The sequence below is a fragment of the Schistocerca piceifrons genome, chromosome 2 (assembly GCF_021461385.2).
Source record: "Schistocerca piceifrons isolate TAMUIC-IGC-003096 chromosome 2, iqSchPice1.1, whole genome shotgun sequence".
In the NCBI taxonomy this organism is placed as follows: domain Eukaryota; kingdom Metazoa; phylum Arthropoda; class Insecta; order Orthoptera; family Acrididae; genus Schistocerca; species Schistocerca piceifrons.
The window spans coordinates 371,088,148-371,093,422 of NC_060139.1; positions in this window are offsets into that span (position 1 = coordinate 371,088,148).

The window sequence follows — 5,275 nt, forward strand, 5'->3', positions numbered from 1 at the left end:
TTGGAACGAATTTCCGGCCATACGTCCATGCGACTTTTTTGTGCCTCATCCTCGCAGGGATAATCCTGCAGTTTGTGCACATTTAGCAAAATAATTCTGTATAAATTTTTGATCGGGTTCAAAGAGTTTGTTCTTGGATGTTGCGATCGACTTTACTTCGATAATCGACTATGAAATTGTATCACAGGGTGAAGATGCTGTATTACATAACAGTAACTTAGTGACGTTGTGGGGAGACAGTTGCATCACCTGGCAGGGGCGACGCAGAGCCATGAGCCGGCGCAGACGTCGCCGCCGTAATGAGGATGTGCCTGATGGTTGGCATAGGTTCGCGCCACTCGTGTCGCTCACACTCTCACGAGCAATGAGCACTGCGCTTGCAGTTTGCATACTGCGCAGTAAGTCAGCCCATTTACGAGCACAAGCACCGGCAGGAGGCCACTTTCCTTAAACAGACGTGGCAGGAAAGGCAAGTGAATACGTCCTTCAAGGATAACACATTTCTGAGCCTTCGCACATACGTTATTCTTAAGCACATTCTAGTCAGCGGTTCGCTAGTTTCAACGGAAATCAGTGCGGTCAGCGATTGACATACTGTACGGCAGTAATTGATCAGTTTGAAAAATGGCTGGTGCACGCAATGCAAGGGCAACCTTCGACTGACGTCAACAAACAGCGGGAGGCATGCATAGTAAATGAAGTCATTTTTCACCTCTCCTGAACCGTAATTACTGTTTCGCCCTCCCGGTTAGCCGAGCGCTCTAACGCACGGCTTACCGGAGTGGGAAGGAGAGCCTGGTCCCAGGCGCGAATCCGACCGGCGGACTTGTGTTGAGGTCCGGTGAGCCGGCCAGCCTGTGGATGGTTTTTAGGCGGTTTCCCATCTGCCTTGACGAATGCAGGCTGGTTCCCCTTATTCCGCCTCATTTACACTATGTCGGCGATTGCAGCGCAAACAAGTTCTCCACGTACGCGTACACCACCATTACTCTACCACGCAAACATAGGGGTTACACTCGTCTGGTGTGAGACGTTCCCTGGGGGGTCCACCCTGGGCCGAACCGCACAATAACCCTGGGTTCGGTGTGGGGCGGCGGAGGGGTGAAGTGGACTGCGGTAGTCGTCGTGGGGTTGTGGAACACTGCGGCTACAGCGGGGACGGAGCCTCTCCGTCATTTCTAGGTGCCCGGTTAACATACAACATACAATACATACAATTACTGTTTCTAATTATTCCACACGAATACCAAATCTCACGACACAGCAAGAGTATGACAAAACACCCATAGCTTAGAATTGACCAAGCCGACAAATTTCGGTGTGCGGAGGATGATGAAGGGTTATATCAATAGTCATCATCCCCATTATCTACTCCTCGTCCATGGCCGTTCCTCCTGCGAGACACTAACACAGATCCCAATAACTAGCAGTTGCCCATAACTACACGCTTCATTCTGACTAATGTTACAAATGGCGAGGTGGACAAAGCGAGGCGATGCCATGCAGAAGTCGGACGCCGCAATGGCGTGTGTGTGTGTGTGTGTGTGTGTGTGTGTGTGTGTGTGTGTGTTTGTATCTATGTGTGTCTTGTGTGTTTAGTAATGTTCGACAGCACAGTTTTTGGTATCGGGATGTAAGCGCATGGGTTCGAAGTTGTCTGGTTGAAGGCAGATGTAGTATCTTCAGCGGCCATGCTTTCTAGTCGAGAACGATCAGTTTTTATTTTTACTTTTGCTTTTAATGTTTGTGTCAATGACGGCGTATAGGTTTATACGGTTATTGTGACCGCATAATTGCTGTCTTCCGCTCAAATGGTTCAAATGGCTCTGAGCACTATGGGACTTGCTGAGGTCATCAGTCCCCTAGAACTTAGAACTACTTAAATCTAACTAACCTAAGGACATCACACACATCCATGCCCGAGGCAGGATTCGAACCTGCGACCGTAGCAGTCGCGCGGTTCCGGACTGAAGCGCCTAGAACCGCTCGGCCACAGCGGCCGGCTATCTTCCGCTCAGACGGGGGAAGGCTTTACAAGCACTTGGGTATATTATCGTAATACCTGTAACGGGAAAATTGACGTTATAAGCTCTTCTCTTGGAGCGAAAATGGCAATTTTCTCTCGGTAAGCAAAAGTAAAAAAAAGAAATCCGTTAAATTTCGGTACATGATAAATCACACAAATCGAACGGATGTCAGTTCCACTAAATACCTAGGAATTACAATTACGGAGAAATGATTGTCATTACAAAATAAGAGAAATCAGATTTCGTATGATTTAAGTGCTCATTTTTCCCACACGCTTTTAGAGAATGGAACGGTAGACAAATAGTCTGAAGGTGGTTCGAAGAACCTCGGCCAGGCACATAAGTGTGAACTGCAGAGAAGTCATATACATGTAAGTGAACCCTATGGAAAGGATGTAAAGAACGGACCGATCCTGAACTAGACGCCACTAAATGACATGGATGTTTAATAAATTTGTGTCCAAATATTGTACCTACTGTTACTATTTTTTCCTTGTACAAGAGGCTGACATCAAGATAACGATTTTAACAATTGTTCAAAGTGTTCAGTGCATCTTAAAAGCTTTACTGTAAGCAGGTATTAATCACAAACATGAAGCATTTCTCGGTAAGATGCAACATGAACGAAGCTGTGGGCGCCTGGTAGATATTTCAACGTTTAAAACTCCTGCGACTTCATGGCGTGTCTTTCGATCACGCACACTGAATTTTCACCACAAATATTCTGCCTTACCACTGCGGAGACAAAAACTATTGACAGCGGACATGCACGAATTGAGGCAAGTCGTGCACGCTGAAGCGTCTTTTCTGTGTTATCTGAGATCCAGAAAACCAGAAAACAAGCAACTGCGCAGCTGTAGCGAGCTTTGGAGAGCCGCCTGGTATCTCGCGGACGTTATTGTCCTCAATTGCGGGTGGACTGCCGCCTTGTTGATGTTTACTTCCTGGACACCCGGACTCAAGTGGTGTCACTAAGTCCACGTGAGCGCCACGAATTCCACAGTCGTCAGATCGTCCGCTCAACCATGTCGTTCTCCCAGAGACAGCGAGCGCTACGGAGTAACTGAACAAGAGCGCTACGAGGCCAATAAACATCGATCCTTTCTTTCGGCGGAACATTTTACTTCATGTTATGAGACTCGTTTTCGGTGAGCGTCACATCTTATTGTGGCGCATTTGTCATCTAAATATTAATACGTAAGACATGATAAAAATCTGTTTTCTTTTCAATTGCGGCTTTACTTCGCCAACGTAAACTCTGAAGTCACAGTTTCTTCATCAGGGACACAGTCGTTATGTAAGTACCCTCATTACAACATCAGCAAGTCAAAAGCGCCTATCTGTGGGAGATATAGAGCGTTCTTAATTACTATTTATGAAATTTTGGAGGTAGAGTTTTGTTAAAAAGTACTGTAAATTTTATCAAGAGATCGACCATATTCAGAAAGCCCTCAGTGAGCTAGTAGTGCGACAGAGGAATTCGCAATCAGGAACATTTGGGAGAGGATTTTCAGTTCCGACAGTTGTTTTTTAAATAACGAAGGACTTCCGCAAACCCTTAGTCGGAAATGAGATATTGGAGCTCTTTTTAATTTGTTTCTGGAAGAGTAAGTCCCAGTTTTCTTCGCATTTATCCCCGTTTTGCGTCTACCCGATTGCAAGGTCATGACACGCAGCCTAAGTCACATATCAAAGCTTCCACTTTAGAATGTTCCCAGCCTCGGATACCTCGCAATGTACAATAACCAGCACGATCCGGCCTTCTCAGTATCTTTCCACATCACGTTTAGCTTCCAATATTAGTCACGACTACTGTTCCATTACGTACCAAATACCTACGACCGACATCTTTTTCGTCACATCTTACAATTAGTTGAATAACAGTGCAAGACTTGTAGCATACCTAACGCTATGAATTGCTTATGCTATTGGCAAACCAATCCGCTCCCCACAACTATGGATAACTACGATTCAGAATGATTTCGTCACTCACCATGTTTCTTGCCACTGGTATCTTTTTCTCTGTAACGCTTCATCCATAAGCCAAACTCACCTGTAACACACAATAAAAGGAAGCATTTAAAACGAGTTTTAGCATACACATTATTTAAATGGGCATTAATACTGTTACACTGCTTGAGACACGGGTATTATTCTGAGACACAAGCTAACCGGGTAAACAATAATGACCACTAGTAATAATGCGTCAGACGCCTATATTGACGCTTCCTGACAGAATAATATTACAAAACAAAAATTCAAAAGTGGATTCCAAAAATATGAACTTACACTGATAATCGAAATAGCGTTGGAAATATACATTGAGCGAAGCGGTTGTCAGGGAAGCCCAGTATTTGTAAAAGTGGAAAATTAATGGTTAAAACTGTATATATGGAGATAAAAGAACAACTGAAATGTATTTTTAATTGATCCTGCTTCGAACGGCACACAGCAATGATAAATGACAGATTCAGTCTTATACCAGTGTTAAAACAGCAACCAGCCACTGTTAATGGAGCCATTCCCAGTTTCAAATCATCAGACGATTGTTCACATTTAAAATTACATATATCTTATGCTATACATGTGCTGTTCGTTTGTTTCGTTGTGGTGAAAGACTGAAGGGTGGTGGTACCCTACAGCAAAAAACAATGTAAGAAAAATGACTACATAATTGCAATTTGAGCTAACAATGAATTTAATCAACTTCCTAAGATCTGAAATGAATTAGTTTTGTGTGACTTACATCGAAACTCCTGCGTCTTTTTATTGCACTGTTGACTTCTTTCGAGAACTGTATATTTCACCAGAAAGCAAGCAATACTTAAACACACAACATACACCTAAATACTTCGGTCACAAGGATGTTTATATAGAAAGATGGCGAATTACAAAGATAAATGCCAAAAGCCAAAGACTATGTCTACTAGAGAAGCTACAAGTTGTACATTGATGCTGCGACAGAAAAATGTTACACTAAATGCATTATATACTGAATGAGCATAGATTGTAACTAATTTAAACACTTAAGGAAAGCTAGTTCACCAAAGAAATGGTATAGACCTTGTGTTAAATTTTATGGAAAACAAAGGCAAAAAAGAGAGACCTTTATATACAATATTAAATATAAACAGCCGTCTGATAATGAGCCTGTCGGTTCGAAACTGGTAACGGCGCTATTCGTTCCACGTAAATAGCACTGTTTATAATGGTTGGTTTAAGAATAGACTCGTGTTTTCACACAGGGA